Source organism: Somniosus microcephalus, chromosome 2 (genome assembly GCF_052327205.1).
Source record: "Somniosus microcephalus isolate GS21.2 chromosome 2, FLI_Smic_1.0, whole genome shotgun sequence".
Lineage (NCBI taxonomy): Eukaryota > Metazoa > Chordata > Chondrichthyes > Squaliformes > Somniosidae > Somniosus > Somniosus microcephalus.
In genome coordinates, this window is record NC_140988.1 from 262,914,869 (window position 1) to 262,931,131 (window position 16,263).

The window sequence follows — 16,263 nt, forward strand, 5'->3', positions numbered from 1 at the left end:
TGGCTTCGCAATAGATCTCTATGCGTTCCACGTACGTGGCCCAGTCTTCTATTTCCGAATTAAAGTCGTTAATATTCCCTCGCTTAGGCATTTTTCTTCCCTTGGGAGCAGCACCAGTATTTCTTTAAGTATTCTTATTTATTTGTTTGTTTCTAAGATGGCGGTTTTCCCGCGAAATCGGCGGTTTCCCGCTCTTTCCTTCTCTCCCCGCCCACTTCAATGGCGGTATGTCAATCAAGATGGCGGTTTTTCCCGCGAAAATGGCGGTTTCCCGCTTCTGGCGGCTTCCCGCGTTTCTTCCCGGTGGAAGGGGTACGCTTCCCCCACAGCGGACAGGTTCAGCCGCTGGCTGGCTTCCGCACAGCTCCCCTTACTCAGCTATGTCTGTTCCTCCCGCCCGCACGGCCCAACCGGCGCTGGGTACACCCCGTTAACGGAGGACAGTTCAGCCGCTGGACTGGCTCTCGCGCAGTCTCTCTCTCCGTACCCGGCTCTGTCGCTCTCTCACCCGCACGTTCGGTGCTACCGGCCCTGGGTACCCCGTTGGTGGAGAACAGTTCAGCCGCTGGACTGGCTCTTGCGCAGTCTCTCACCCCGTTTTCGGCTGTGTCTCTCACCCACTCCTGCACGTTCGGTTTTGCCGGCTTTGAGTACCCTGTTGGTGGAGAACAGCTCAGCCGCTGGACTGGCTCCTCGCAGTCTCTCTCTCCATACCCGGCTCTCACCCGCATGGTTCCCGTTCGCCTCCCCAGCCCTCTCGCAGACCGGTGTTTCCCTCCCCGGCTGCGGCTGGGTTTCTCTTCCCGCGCCTACTGGCAGGCTCAGCGCTTCGTGGCTGCGGTCGCTGCCCGGATTTTTCCCGCCGATCGCGGTCCGGCTGTCACCCGACGCCGTTGGACCCGACTTTTGGCCGGCACAGCTCCCCCTCGACCGAGGTCGAGTGCTCTGCCCTTATCCTCCGGATACTTCTACACCTTCCCCTACTCACAGTCTCTTCGGCCGCCTTGTTCCCTGCTGATCGGCTCACTCCGCACCGTGGTAGAAGGGTAGTCAGTGCCTGTTGCTAATGGAAGCTTTTGTTGCTAAAGTCTTCCATCTTTCTCCTGCTGCAGCCTTGTGTTTTCTTCCAGCAGCATGACGAGGGCGGTTGCCTCTCTTCGACGCTCTTCTTGCTTTGGTAATCTTGCCGCAGGGTACGATCGGACTCGTCGCCACTGTAAAGTCTGTGGGTTGTGCAGTTAATAAATACACAGACTTCAGAAGTAACAAACAAAACAGGTCTTTACTATTCGAAGGTCCGGGCGAATCTGCCCCAGCAATCATGCCACAACACTTATATACTGGTGTGGTCACTATCGGTATTACAGTATACAGAAGCCAAACAAATGGTGCCACACCTAAAGTAGTTCCCTTAAAGGTAGACGGGTACATACACTACATCGTCGACTTCCTTTCAGAATTACATCAGCTCCAGCGCTTTTCCAACGTGCTATGGACCAGATCCTTAGTGGATTGCCTGGAGTCCAGTGCTACTTAGATGATATCTTAGTTACTGGGTGTGATGACCAAGACCATCTGCGTAACTTGGACACAACACCACAGAGACTGAGGGATTATGGACTCAGAGTTCGCAGGGATAAATGCGATTTTTTCAGGCATCAGTTGAGTACCTCAGTCATGTGATCGATGCCACAGGCCTTCACAAGGCACCGTCCAAGACCAAGGCAATCGTGGATGCCCCAGCACCTGAAAATATCAGCCAGCTGCGTTCTTTTCTAGGGTTACTGAACTACTATGGACGGTTCATACCGAACCTAGCCTCGATGCTGAGGCCGCTGCATTGGTTGCTATGTAAAGACAAGAAGTGGGAATGGACTAACAAGTGCCAGGAGGCGTTCATGACAGCAAAGGACACGCTCCTGAAGTCAGAGGCTTTGACGCATTTTAACCCTTCATTACCAATACAGTTAGCTTGCGATGCATCGTCAAATGGTGTGGGAGCGGTCGTTTCTCATATCATGCCAAACGGAGAAGAGAAGCCGATAGCATTCGCATCTAGGACTTTGAACAGAGCTGAAACTAACTACGCCCAAATAGAATGAGAAGCACTGAGCATCGTTTTTGGCGTTCGCAAGTTTCACCAATATTTGTACGGGAGACAGTTCACCCTACTAACAGATCACCGCCCTCTCACGACCATCTTCGGGCCACATACAGGGATTCCGTCACTTGCTGCGAGCAGAATGCAAAGGTGGGCGCTGCTGTTGTCTGCACACACATTTGACATTAGATATCGCAAGTCTGACCTGCACGGCAACGCCGACGGTCTTTCCAGGTTGCCGCTGCCTGTCACCAAGCCTATGATGCGTAGCATGGACATCTGATATTTTAGGCAGGTGGAGAACGTGCCTGTTACTTCGACACAGGTCCGACGAAACACCAGAAACGACCCAGTGTTGTCTGCAGTGCTGGACATTATCGTCAGGGGCAAGCTTGACAGCGATGATCCAAACCTGAAACCATATCTCTTAAGGAGAAACAAACTGTCGGTGCAGTCTGGATGTTTGCTGTGAGGGAGGAGAGTGGTTATTCCACCATCGCTACGGAAACTGTAAAGTCCGCGCCTCAATAATACACGGACTTCGGGAGAACAGTTTAACAGGTACTTTACTGAACAAGAGGCAGCTTGAAACTGAAACTACAGAAGCCTGCTAGGGCCTTTTATACAGGGGTGGTCACTGCCGGTACTGCAGTCTAAGACCAGTTATTCCCTTAAAGGTACATACACAACAATTCCTCCCCTTTTAGATAAACAGTACATAACATTCATTTAACAACTAAATAATAACTAATTACAATTTTCTCAGTAATATATACATCAACTGAAATAGTCATTTATAAGTTCAATCTTTGAGGAGGCTTCCTGATCCGGACTGGATAGCGCCTTTCTCGAGTATCCTGTTCTGGCGGTGGAGTCAATTCTGGCTCATTGTCATTGGTTGGTTCGTCAGCTTCCAATACCCCTGCTTCTGAGGTAGATGCCATCTGTACTTCGGGTTCATTACCAGGTGCACATGCTTGTGGTACAGGTTTGGCTTGTTCCTGTGACTCTAGAATCTGGTCAGCATGGCGCCTCACGATGCTCTCTCCAACGTCCACTGTGTACATTAGTGGTCCCTGCTGTGTGCATATCGTGGCTGGCTGCCATTTTTCTGTTCGGTAGTCGCGGGCTAAGACTGGTTGCCCTATCTTGAAGTTCCTGGTTGGCTTCTCATTTATGTGCTGGAACTGCTCATCCTCAACATCTCGTCTTATGTTTGGTTTGAGCAAATCCAAGCGACATCTTAGTCTCCGGTTAAAAAACAGTACGGCTGGAGTTTGGTTGGTTACTGCATGTGTTGCATTCCGGTAAGCAAACAGGAAGTTATCCACCTTGTGTTGCAGTGGTATGTCGTCATTATACATTGCCTTTATGGCCTTTTTAAAGGTCTGAACAAACCTCTCAGCCAATCCATTTGTGGCTGGATGATATGGGGCAGATGTGTAGTGTTTCTCCCCATTATTCTTCAGGAACATCCGGAAATCCTCAGACACAAACTGTGGGCCATTGTCGGAACAGATCTGTTCTGGCAACCCATTCCTGGCGAAGATGGTCCTTAGGACTGCAATAGTTTTCTCCGTGGTGGTGGAGGACATTTTAATGACCTCTGGCCATTTCGAATGGGCGTCCACAGCGATTAGAAACATTGAGTCCATAAATGGACCAGCGATATCAATGTGTACCCGTTGCCATGGAGATGAGGGCCACTCCCATGGATGTAGCGGGGCCTGTGGTGGAGCGTTTTGGACCTTCTGGCATCCTGTGCATCTCTTGGTCATATCCTCGATTTCTTTGTCGATTCCCGGCCACCACACAAACGCCCTGGCTAGGCTCTTAATTTTTACCCCTCCCAGATGACCCTCGTGAAGCTCATTGAGTACTCTATCTCTCAACTTGGGTGGAATTACCACTCGGGATCCACACATCAAGGTTCCCCGGCACACTGACAGCTGTTCCCTCCTTGGCAAGAATGCTGGCAACAGTGAGTCGCCATATGCTGGCCATCCCTTCACCGTCAAATCATAGACCTGAGAGAGTGTCGGGTCATTTCGGGTTTCCTTCTCAATACTTGCGTTTGTAACAGGCAAACATTCAACTATGGTCGCATGGAATATCTCCACAGGGTCCACTGCAGGTGCTTCTTCCGCCGTAGGCAACGGTAGGCGCGACAGCCCATCAGCATTTCCAAGTTGTTTTGTACCTTTGTACTCTATGTCATACTGATGTGCCCCTAGAAAAAGTGACCATCTTTGCAGCCGTTGTGCCGTCATCACCGGAACGCCCTTCTTTGGGTTAAAAATTGAGACCAGGGGTTGATGATCAGTCAGTAGGGTGAATTTCTGCCCGTGCAGATAGTGATTGAACTTCTTCACCCCCCACACCAGGCTGAGGGCCTCCCTGTCAATCTGGGCGTAGTTACGCTCGGCTGAGGTTAGCGAGCGCGATGCAAAGGATATTGGCCTCTCTGAACCGTCACGGAATTTGTGTGACAGCACCGCTCCAATGCCGTAAGGTGACGCATCACATGCCAACCGAATCGGTAGTGTTGGGTTGTAGTGGGCCAATACTTCTTTTGAAGTGATTTGGCATTTACATTCCTGAAAGGCACGCTTACACTCATCACTCCATTTCCATGTTACACCAGTTTGAAGGAGGGCGTTCAGTGGGTGCAGAATTGGAGATAAATTCGGCAAGAACTTATGGTAGTAGTTCACCAACCCGAGGAACGACCTCAGTTGCGACACATTTTCTGGTGCTGGAGCCTTGACTACAGCCTCAATCTTGTCCGGCGACTTATGCAACCCTTCCTCATCAATCATGTGGCCACAATACGAGATTTGTCTCCTGAAGAACTCGCATTTGGGACGGTTGGCTCGTAGCCCATATTCCTGCAATCTCGTGAGCACCTGTTCCAGGTTGGCAAGGTGTTCATTGTCATTTTCGCCCGTAACCAGGATGTCGTCCAAATAACACTGGGTCCCCGGGATCCCTTGCAAGACTTGTTCCATTGCCCTCTGCCACATAGCCGGGGCCCATGCTACCCCAAATACCAGTCGATTGTACTGGTAAAGGCCTTTGTGAGTGTTTATTGTGAGGTATTTCCTAGATGCTTCTTCCACCTCCATTTGTAGATACGCTTGAGCCAGGTCAATCTTTGTAAAACGTTTCCCTCCAGATAGTGAGGCGAAAATATCTTCTATCCGCGGAAGCGGATACTGTACTGTGTGCAGGACTGGGTTCACAGTCACCTTGAAGTCCCCACAGATGCGAACCTTCCTTGGCTCCCCAGGCATGCTGCTCAATGCTTTCTTCATTACAGGAATGATGGGTGTGGCCCACTCGCTCCAGTCCACCTTAGACAGCACCCCCGAACGCTTCAGACTCTCCAGTTCAGCTTCCACAGCTGGGCGTATCGCGTATGGCACCGGTCTGTCCTTGAAAAATTTTGGGGTTGCATTATCCTCAATCTTTATGGTTGCCTTTACTCCTTTTAGAGTCCCAAGTCCTTGTTGGAACACCTCTTCCGCGTCAGATAGAATTTGTGACAGACGTCCAGGTGCAACGTCATCATCTTTTTTGTCAGTCACAGTTAGTGCCAGAATGGAATGCCAATCCAATTGTAGTCTTCGGATCCATTCACGTCCCAATAATGGTGGTCCTCCATCTCGTAGTATATGCATGTATAGTTTCTGTGTTTCCTTTCCGTTATATTCAACTGGCACCCTTATTTTTCCTCTGGGGTAGACCTTTTGCCCCGTGTATGTCTTCAATACAATGGACATGTCCTTTAAGGGTATGTGTGAGAATAGCCGCTCATAGTCTCGTCGATTCATGACAGTTAGGGCTGATCCTGTGTCCAATTCCATCTTCACTGGGGACCCTGCTATCCTGAGGGTGACCCAAATGGTTCGGTGATCTTCTTTTGCGATCACATTGTATAACTTTAAGCAACTTAGTCGCCTGCTTCCGGAGTCCTTATCACTCTCCTGATCTTCTGAACTACTATCTGTCAGTTTCTTTACTTTCCTGTACTGTTCCTTAGTAGTTCTTGTCGTGTTGGTCTTCTTTCCCGACCTGCAGACTCTTGCTATATGTCCCATTTTCCCGCATTGCCTGCATATTTTGTCTTTAAACCAGCAGTCCTTCTGCTCATGGGTTGTTCTGCCGCAGCGATAGCACTTTTCGGCTCCATACGCCATTTCGTTAGCGCTGTATTCTTGTGGTTTCTGTTGTATTTCCACAGCTCCCCGTGCTGCTGCTTCGTAGGATACTGCCACGCTGAAAGCCTGTTCTAGCGTCAGGTCCTTTTTTGAAAGTAGTCGTTTCTGGGTTCCTTCACTCTGGAGCCCGCAGACAAACTTATCCCGTAAGGTGTCTGCCAGTCCTGCTCCGAACTGGCAGTGCTTCGATAACTTGCGTAGTTCTGTAAGATAGTCAGCATTGCTCTCATCTTTGTGCTGGTTTCTTTTATGGAACTTGAATCTTTCTGCTATCAGCAGTGGTGTAGGGGTTAGGTGTTCCTGTAAGATATGAACAATCTCCTCAAAACTTTTCTCCATTGGTTTAGCTGGGGTAATTAAATTCTGCAATAGGCGGTACGTACTCGCACCCATCAGATTTAACAATACCTGTAGTGTATGTACCTTGAAGAAGGAACTATATTCTGCAGCCCCTGTATATTGCAGTACCAGTAGTGACCACCCCTGTATATAACTTTGTATAGTAGTTCCAGTTTTGTCTCCATTCAGTAAACACCTGTTATAACCAACTTCTGCAGTCCGTGTCTCAATTACACACGGACATTACAATACCGACGCCCTCTTTCCATCAGCCACCTCATTTGCCTTGCAGTACACTTCAATTCTTTCCACATACGTGGTCCAGTCTTCTACCTCGTTGTCGAAAGCAGTGATACTGCCACTTTTCGGCATCTTGGGCGATTTAAAATGGCGCCTCCTGCGCTTTTGCCTCTGCCCCAATGGAATAAAATGGCGCCTCCCGCGCTTTTGCTTCTTCCCCTTACTGCCACGCTGCTCCTAGCGTTCTGCGGGGTAATGGCGGCGACCCGCAGCTTTGGCGCGTCTCGCTTTCCTTCCCCCCCGTTTAGTTTCCCTCCGCTGTCCTGTTCTTGAGCACCGACCGCGTCCTGTGCGCTCCACTCTCTCTCTCTTGTTTTCTTTTCCCAGCGACGCTGCGCGGCCCGATTTGTAGAGCCACTCGATCGAGCTTGAGCCCGCCGCAGTCCGGAAAGGTCAGCGCGCTACCTGCTACCAGCACGATTCGCTGGAACCACAGTCTCTCCCGTAATTCTCCAAACACCGACGGATTCTTTGGGCGGTTGCCCTCGGTCGACGCCCGTTGCTCAGACTACGACCTTCCAGGACCTTCCTTTCAGGCGAGATCCCCGTGAAATGATGCCACACTGCAGGTGAGTTCGAACTTACTCGTCGCCACTGTAAAGTCTGCGCCTCAATAATACACGGACTTCGGGAGAACAGTTTAACAGGTACTTTACTGAACAAGAGGCAGCTTGAAACTGAAACTACAGAAGCCTGCTAGGGCCTTTTATACAGGGGTGGTCACTGCCGGTACTGCAGTCTAAGACCAGTTATTCCCTTAAAGGTACATACACAACAGAAACCAGTGTTACAGCAACTACACTCCGGACACTGTGGAATGGTTCGTATGAAAGAAATAGCGAGGAGCTCCTTCTGGTGGCCGGGTATGGATGGACAGATTGAGGACAAAGCTAAAACCTGTTTCTCATGTCAGAGTTCGTAGTGTGCCACAGCTTGCACCTCTTCACCCCTGGGACTTTCCGGAGGAAGTATGGCACCGCATTAATGTAGACTTTGCAGGTCCATTCGAGGAGAGAATGTTCCTGGTGGCTGTTGACGCGCACAGTAAGTGGCCAGAGGTTGTTATAATGAGGTCCACCACCGCTGAGAAGACCATCGAGAAGTTAGGTGAGGTGTTCAGCCGATTTGGATCTCCGATGCAACTTGTCTCAGACAACGGTCCACAGTGGGTGTCACAAGAAATGGGTACATTCCTGCAGGTGAATGGCGTACAACATATCAGGGCTGCACCATACCACCCTGCGACCAATGGTCTAGCTGAGAGGTTTGTTCAGACCATGAAACACTCTCTAAAGGCATCGCAAGGCCAGGGAACGCTTCATCAGCGCCTGAATAGTTTCCTGTTGAGTTACAGGAACACACCACATGCGACCACAAAAGCATCACCTGCCACTCTACTGCTCAAAAGAGAGCTACGAACCAACTTCGACCTGCTGAAACCGCCAAAGGTGAAAGACATGGTACAGTATCAGCAGGACAAGCAGATCAAGCGACATGAACAACGCTCCAAAGACAGAGTCTTCAGTCCAGGTGAACATGTGTTGGCACAGAACTACAGTGGTGGACCTAAGTGGGTTCCTGCTACTGTCATTGCACAGACTGGTCCAGTATCCTACACTGTACAGACACCCGAGGACATTGTCTGGAAGAGACACACCGATCAGCTTTTACGAAGTGCAGCAACACCCACTGAACCACCAACAGCAGTTTATCTGCCATTGGGTGATGCTGTGGGTCATCCGCCTTCTACACCGAGAGGCTCACCTTCTGAGGAAGCAGCCGCTTCAGCCCCTATCTCATCAGCAATGGAGACCTGTATACAGGCACCTCAGCCGCCATCACCTGTGAGAGACAATGAACTGGAGAGCCAGGTTGACCGCCGGTATCCTACCAGAGAGTGGCGGCCCCCTATATGTTTGAACTTATAGTTCAGAGGCTTACCCTTTATCTGGGGCAGAATAATCCCCATGGGTATAGCCATGGTTGGAGGAAGTCTACCCTCACTCCCAGGTTATTGTGTTTTAAAAATTTTGTGGTTCTATTGGGACATCTAATGTAAGAGGGGAGGAGATGTTGTGTATTTTGAATGTTGTATTTGAATTGTCCCACATAGCTTACCGTAGTTGTGATGTGCAATGCACTATGGGAAATAGAGTGCATGAAGTTGAGAAGACTCTCTTGAAAGTGTTGGCTGTTAACTGAACTCTGTCTCCTGCGTACTCTTTTAATTGTTAAACAAGCAAGGTTATTAAACTCTTGAGATTTAACACTTTCCACCATCTACAAGGCACAAGTAAGGAGTGTGATGGAATACTCTCCACTTGCCTGGATGAGTGCAGCTCCAACAACACTCAAGAAGCTCAACACCATCCAGGACAAAGCAGCCCGCTTGACTGGCACCCCATCCATCACCTTGAACAGTCACTCCTTCTCACAGGAGGAAAGTCTGTGCACCCGTCCTCTTTGTAGCAAGTGCCAAGAAAGGCACAAAAAAGGAGGATACAAATTAAAAACTGGAAGATAAAAGGAACTGTATGTTGTATTCAATCTGCTGTACCTGACCGTAGATTGGGTATAAAAAGTATAAAAATGCTCCATCCTCAACAGCCCTTACCTTGATAAACACAGAATTCAAACCTTCCCATCCCCACGGGAAAAGATATGCCTGAACTATTAATTGCAGTGGTTTTCTAATGTTGCTAACATGGTTTAAATTTGGACAAAGGTTTGAAATGTGTGCAAAATGATTTTGAGGTTATGATGGAAGAATTAGCATCAGATACTGTTGTGATGTCACAACTGTGGTAGCAAAATGCTTATGTTTGTAATGGTGAGTCACCCAGGGCCACACATCACTGAACGGAGAAGAATAAGGAAATGGCCAGGAGTCTGTTGGATAGGTAAAACAGAAAAACAAGAGGAGCAACCATGATGGAAAAATAAAGAAAAATCAGTGAAGAGAATGAAAAATAGAGAATGAAGTGAGAAAGTGAAGCAGAGGAATCAAGTAAAATACAAACAGAAAAGAGAGGTAGAAATAACAGGGCTGATAATGTGTTCTTCTGTGTCGTAGAGCAGCTGAACAATGGCTACCGGTGCTCCACATTACGCGGCCCTGATGAGGCCTGCTAGGTATTGTATGGGATGATCCTTCCCATATGTTGGTTATTTTCCAAACATAGAATCATAGAATGTTACAGCACAGAAGGAGGCCATTCGGCCTATCATGCCTGTGCCGGGTCTTTGGTAGAGCCCTGCAAGTAATCCCACTACCCTTCTCTTTCCCCATAGCCCTGTAATTTTTTTTCCCTTTGGGTATTTATCCAATTCTCTTTTGAATGTTACTATTGAATTTGCTTCCACCACCCTTTCAGGCAGTGCATTCCAGATCACAACAACTCACTGTATATAAAATAAGTTCCCTCATGTCACCTCTGGTTCTTTTGCCAATCACATAAAATTTGTGTCCTTTGGTTATAGACCCTTCTGCCACTGGAAACAGTTTCTCCTTATTTACTCTATCAAAACCCTTCATGATTTTGAACAGCTCTATCAGATCTCCTCTTAACCTTCCTAGCTCTAAGGAGAACAACCAGTCTCTCATCCCTGGTACCATTCTAGTAAATCTCTTCTGCACCCTCTCCAAGGCGTTGACATCCTTCCAAAAGTGTGGTGCCCAGAATTGAACACAATACTCCAGCTGGGGCCAAACTAGTGTCTTATAAAGGTTTAGCATAACTTCCTGGCTTTTGTACTGTATTCATCTATTAATAAAGCCAAGGATCCCATGCGCTTTTTTAACAGCCTTCTAAACTGTCCTGCCACCTTGAAAGTTTTTTTTTAATTTGTTCATGGGATGTGGGCATCGTTGGCAAGGCCAGCATTTATTGCCGATCCCTAGTTGCCCTTGAGAAGGTGGTGGTGAGCTGCCTTCTTGAACCACTGCAGTCCATGTGGTGAAGGTACTCCCACAGTGCTGTTAGGGAGGAAGTTCCAGGATTTTGACCCAGCGGCGATGAAGAAATGGCGATATATTTTCAAGTCAGGATGGTGTGTGACTTGGAGGGGGTGGTGTTCCTGTGCGCCTGCTGCCCTTGTCCTTCTAGGTGGAAGAAGTCACAGGTATGGGTGGTGTTGCCGAAGAAGCCTTGGCGAGTTGCTGCAGTGCATCTTGTAGATGGTACACACTGCAGCCACGATACGCCGGTGGTGGAGAGAGTGAATGTTTAAGATGGTGGATGGGGTGACAATCAAGTGGGCTGCTTTGTCTTGGATGGTGTCGATCTTCTTGAGTGTTGTTGGAGCTGCACTCATCCAGGCAAATGGAGAGTATTCCATCACACTCCTAACTTGTGTCTTGTAGATGGTGGAAAGGCTTTGGGGAATCAGGAGGTGAGACACTCACCGCAGAATACCCAGCCTCTGACCTACTCTTGTTGCCACAGTATTTATGTGTCTGGTCCAGTTAAGTTTCTGGACAATGGTGACCCCTAGGATATTGATGATGGGAGATTTGGCGATGGTAATTCCATTGAATGTCAAGGGGTGGTGGTTAGACGCTCGCTTCTTGGAGATAGTCATTGCCTGGCACTTGTTTGGCGTGAATGTTACCTGCCACTTATCAGCCCAAGCCTGAATGTCGTCCAGTTCTTGCTGCATGTGGGCATGGGCCTCAACTATTTTCAATCTATATTAATGACTTGGATGAAGGAAGCGAGCGTATTGTAGCCAAATTTGCGGACGATACAAAGCTAGGTGGGAAAGCAAGTTGTGAGGAGGACATAAAGAGTCTGCAAAGGGATATAGATAGGTTAAATGAGTGGGCAAAAATTTGGCAGATGGAGTACAATGTGGGAAAAGGTGAAGTTATCCACTTTGGTAGGAAGAGTAGCAAAGAAAAATATGATTTAAATTGAGAAAGACTACAGAATGCGGCGGTACAGAGGGATTTGGGGGTCCTCATACATGAAACACAAAGTTAACATGCAGGTGCAGCAAGTAATTAGGAAGGCAAATGGAATGTTGGCCTTTATTTCAAGGGGGATGGAGTATAAAAGTAGGGAAGTCTTGCTACAACTATACAGGGCAGTGGTGAGATCACACCTAGAGTACTGCACACAGTTTTGGTCCCCTTATTTAAGGAGGGATATACTTGCATTGGAAGCAGTTCAGAGAAGGTTCACCAGGTTGATTCCTGAGATGAAAGAGGTTGTCTTATGAAGAAAGGTTGAGCAGGTTGGGCCAATACTCGTTGGAGTTTAGAAGAATGAGAGGTGATCTTATTGAAACATATAAGATTCTGAGGGGGTTGGACAGGGTAGATGCTGAGAGGATGTTTCCCCTCATGGGGGAATCCAGAATGAGGGGGCATAGTCTCAGAATAAGGGGTCACCCATTTAAGATGGAGATGAGGAGGAATTTCTTCTCTGAGGGTCGTGAAAATGTGTAATTGTTTACCCCAGAGAGCTGTGGAAGCTGAGTCATTGAATATATTCAAGGCTGAGATAGACAGATGTTTGAGCAACAGAGGAGTCAAGGGTTATGGGGAGCGGGCAGGAAAGTGGAGTTGAGGCCAAAATAGGATCAGCTGTGATCTCATTAAAAGGCGGAGCAGGCTCGAGGGGCCGAATGGAGGGAAGGTCATTGATGAAGCAGCTGAAGATGGTTGGGCCTAGGACACTGCCCCGAGGAACTCCTGCAGCGGTGTCTTGGGGCTGTGATGATTGACCTTCAACCACCACAACCATCTTCCTTTGTGCTAGGTATGACTCCAGCCAGTGGAGAGTTTTTCCCCTGATTCCCATTGACTTCAGTTTTACTAGGGCTCCTTGATGCCAAACTCGGTCAAATGCTGCCTTGATGTCAAGGGCAGTCACTCTCAACTCACCTCTGGAATTCAGCTCTTTTATCCATGTTTGGACCAAGACTGTAATGAGATCTGGATCTGAGTGGTCCTGGCGGAACCCAAACTGGGCATCAGTGAGCAGGTTATTGGTGAGTAAGTGCCACTTGATAGCACTTTCGACGACACCTTCCATCACTTTGCTGATGTTTGAGAGCAGACTGATGGGGCGGTAATTGGCCGGATTGGATTTGTCCTGCTTTTTGTGGACAGGACATACCTGGGCAGTTTTCCACATTGTCTGATAGATGCCAGTGTTGTAGCTGTACTGGAACAGCTTGGCTAGAGGCACGGCTAGTTCTGGAGCACAAGTCTTCAGCACGATAGCTAGGATGTTGCCGGGGCCCATAGCCTTTGCTGTATCCAGTGCGCTCAGCCGTTTCCTGATATCATGTGGAGTGAATCAAATTGGCTGAAGACTGGCTTCTGTGATGGTGGGGACCTCGGGTGGGGACCTCGGCGGCGGCGGGGTCGGCGGGGGGGGAACCGATATGGATCATCCACTCAGCACTTCTGGCTGAAGATGGTTGCAAACGCTTCAGCTTTGTCTTTTGCACTCACGTGCTGGGCTCCACCATCATTGAGGTTTGGGATATTCATGGAGCCTCCTCCTCCCGTTATTTGTTTAATGATCTGCCACCATTCACGACTGCAGAGCTTTGATCTGATCCATTGATTGTGGGATCACTTAGCTCTGTCTATAGCAAGCTGCTTCTGCTGTTTAGCATGCATGTAGTCTTGTGTTGCAGCTTCCCCAGATTGGCACCTCATTTTTAGGTACACCTGATGCTGCTCCTGGTATGTTCTGCACTCCTCATTGAACCAGGGTTAGTCCCCTGGCTTGATGGTAATGGTAGAGTGAGGAATATGGCGGGCCATGAAGTTACAGATTGTGGTGGAATACAATTCTGCTGCTGCTTATGACCCATAGCGCCTCATGGATGCCTAGTTTCGAGCGGTTAAATCTGATATGAATCTATCCCATTTAGCACGGTAGTAGTGCCACACAACATGATGGAGGTCACTACTACCAATGCTGTCATAGACATAGATACATCTGTGACAGGTAGATTGGTGAGGACATGGTCAAGTAGGATTTTCCCTTGTGTTGGTTCTCTCACCACCTGCCGCAGGCCCAGTCTGGCAGTTATGTCCTTCTGGACTCGGCCAGCTTGGTCAGTAATTGTGCTACCGAGCCACTCTTGGTGATGGACATTGAAGTCCTCCACCTAGAGAATATTCTGTGCCCTTGCTACCCTCAGTGCTTCTTCCAAGTGGTGTTCAACATTGAGAAGTACTGTTTCAGCAGCTGAAGAAGGGCGGTAGGTGGTAATCAGCAGGAGGTTTCCTTGCCCTGCTTGAATTGAAACCATGAGACTTCATGGGGTCTGGAGTCAATGTTGAGGACTCCCAGGGCCACTCCCTCCCAAGTGTATACCACTCTGCCGCCACCTCTGGTGGGTCTGTCCTGCCGGTGGGACAGGACATACCCAGGGATGGTGATGGAGGCATCTGGGACATTGGCTGAAAGTAATGATTCTTGGTGTGGTCCACTGAAATTAAGAGATCTAACAATTAGTATAACTATGTCAGGCTGTTGCTCTCTCAATTTTGGCACAAGTCCCCAGATGTTAGTCAGGAGGACTTTGCAGGGTCAACTGGACTGGAAGTGCCATTGTCATGTCCAAAGTCGGTGCCGAGGTCGATGCTGGGTGGTCCATCTGGTTTTATTCTTATTATTGTTTTTGGTAGTGGTTTGTTATAGCTGAGTGGCTTGCTAGGCCATTTCAGAGGGCAGTTAGGAGTCAACCACATTGCTGTGGGTCTGGAGTCACATATAGGCCAGACCAGGTAAGGACGGCAGATTTCCTTCTCGAAAGGACATTAGTGAACCAGATGGGTTTTTACGACAATCCGATAGTTTCATGGTCACCATTACTGATACTAGCTTTTTTATTCCTGATTTATTTAATTAACTGAATTTAAATTCCCCAGCTGCTGTGGTGGGATTTGAATTCGCGTCTTTGGATCATTAGTCCAGGCCTCTGGATTACTAATCAAGTAACATAAGCACTATGCTGCTATCCTGTTGATGAGGCCGTAGGGTTTGGTGCTTGCCAATTATTCATTTGTAACCGGTAAAAAAAAGTTAAATTCAAACTTGTTCACTTGCGCTGCTGTGCTAGAAAATAACATCGACCCTGAAAACACATGAGCTACAATCTTTATGTATTGTGCCCGCTGGTGTCCTCCAACAATGATCTTACTAGAAGTGTTTGCAGTCAGCGGGGTTGGGGGGTGCTTTCTTTTGCATGGGACTGTTGCAGGCCCATTTCCAGCACTTGCCTGCCTCAGATTTCCAGACAATCTGATGCAAGCCCATCATTGTGGGCAGTCCCATGCCCGCCCACACACCTCCCCAGAGACCTTGTACAGTTCCTGCTTGGCCCCTTGTATAAGGGTGCAACTGTGGCGGAGCCACTAAGGGACTCCGATCAGTTGTATATAATTCCCTTTAATAAGATGTTAGCTACAGCCTGAGTCTGTATCTTTGTTTTCACTGTTTACATGTACAGAGCGCAATCACTTTAATAGCGCGGGCAAACGTGATGATGTCACACCGTTCATCACGTGATCCCCCATTGGCGGGACAAACCTGATGACGTCATGACGTCAGCCACGGGACCGCCCAAGCAGTCCTCGTGGAGCCTCCGAACTGACTAGACCTATATTCGATGTTCTCCTGTAATTATCCGTTAAACTCTGTTAGTTTTCATTAAACCTCATTTATTTGATCGCCTGGGTGGACCTCAGTCTTTTGATAGGAACTAGACATTCCTACATTGGTGACCCCGACTTTTGTGAATGGTTTTCGCAGAAGTTACTGAACATGGAAATGAATCCGTTGCTTTGAAGCTACCACAGTTCTGGGAGCAACAGCCAGCTGCGTGGTTCATCCAGGCTGAAGCCCAGTTCGCAATCAGGAACATCGTTGCAGATCAGACCCGTTATTATTACGTGGTCTCTGCCCTCGACAGCGCCACAGCCTCGCGGATCATCAGCCTGCTTGGTAATCCACCTGAAGATCGCAAGTATGAAACGATAAAGGCGCGGTTGTTACAGGTCTTCGGGCTCTCGAAGTCAGAGCGCGCCCGCCGGCTGCTCGCTATGCCCGGCCTTGGGGACTCCAAACTGTCCGAGCTCATGAGCCAAATGCTCATGCTCCTGGGCTCTGAACCGGAATGCTTCCTCTTCAGGGAGTTATTCCTCAGCCAGCTACCAGAGCAAGTTCAGCCTGCCCTAGCCAGGTCGGAAGTCACAGACTGCGCAGAGCTGGCTGCTGAAGCGAATAAGATTTTCACGGTGACACAGCAGTACTGCGCTGCCACGAGGCACCCATC

At 48.7% G+C, this 16,263-nt stretch overlaps 1 protein-coding gene across 5 annotated transcripts in view; it reads left to right on the forward strand.

Annotated features, from left to right (window-relative positions):
- LOC147123364 (3',5'-cyclic-AMP phosphodiesterase 4D-like) overlaps nucleotides 1-16,263 on the forward strand; it is a 455,522-nt gene that overhangs the window by 42,565 nt on the left and 396,694 nt on the right. The gene's annotated exons all lie outside the window — the stretch shown is intronic.